The sequence below is a fragment of the Egretta garzetta genome, unplaced genomic scaffold (assembly GCF_000687185.1).
Source record: "Egretta garzetta isolate BGI_Z169 unplaced genomic scaffold, ASM68718v1 scaffold448, whole genome shotgun sequence".
NCBI lineage: Eukaryota > Metazoa > Chordata > Aves > Pelecaniformes > Ardeidae > Egretta > Egretta garzetta.
In genome coordinates this window covers 2,447,901-2,448,545 of record NW_009260497.1, presented here as the reverse complement: position 1 = coordinate 2,448,545, position 645 = coordinate 2,447,901, and the positions used below count along the sequence as shown (strand labels likewise).

General features: G+C 58.1%; 1 long non-coding RNA gene across 1 annotated transcript in view; it reads left to right on the top strand.

Moving 5' to 3' along the window:
- Positions 1 to 634, top strand: part of LOC118452859 — a 17,491-nt gene extending 16,857 nt beyond the window's left edge. Inside the window, exon 3 of the long non-coding RNA XR_004842733.1 lies at positions 244 to 634. This is a non-coding gene — a long non-coding RNA (uncharacterized LOC118452859). The remainder of the gene's footprint in view (positions 1 to 243) is intronic.
- Positions 635 to 645: the final 11 nt, after the last annotated feature.

Below are 645 nucleotides of genomic sequence, written 5' to 3'. Positions count from 1 at the left end.
TTAGGTTGGACATTGGGAAAAATTCCTTCCCCGCAAGGGCTGTTAAGCACTGGAAGGGGCTTCCCAGGGCAGGGGTCGAGTCCCCATCCCTGGGGGTATTTAAAAGCCGTGCAGAGGAGGTGCTTAGGGCCAGGGCTTAGTGGTGGGATGGCAGAGTTAGGGGAATGGTTGGGCTTGATGAGCCTAAAGGGCTTTTCCAACCCAAACCATTTTGTGATTCTGTGCTTCATTTTTTTTAAGCAGAGTACTCATAGTTTGGGGGAATGGAAGCACCGCTTGCTCTAGCCCCGAGCTGTCGCTCTCTCTCTTGATCACCTCCATCGCTTAGGACTGAACGGCTACGGCGAGCCCACCGCCGGGATACGACATCCTCCAGTTGCCCGACTCAGCTACCGCCTGGAAGCTCCTGGCCGACATCAACTCTACAAAAGCCACTGCGGGAACTCTCCAGGAGCGGAGCTGCTCCTGGTCCGGTTCTGCAGTACATTCGTCCCCTTCTGACAGAGCGGTAACCGGGCCCAGAAATGGGGCTCTCACCCTCGCCCCGAAGGCGAGCGCTTGAAGGGAGCCCCCGCGGCCGAACCCTGAACCTCCTTAAGAGACCAGGAAGGGGAGGAGGAAGCCTTGCCTGGCTGTGGCAGCCCC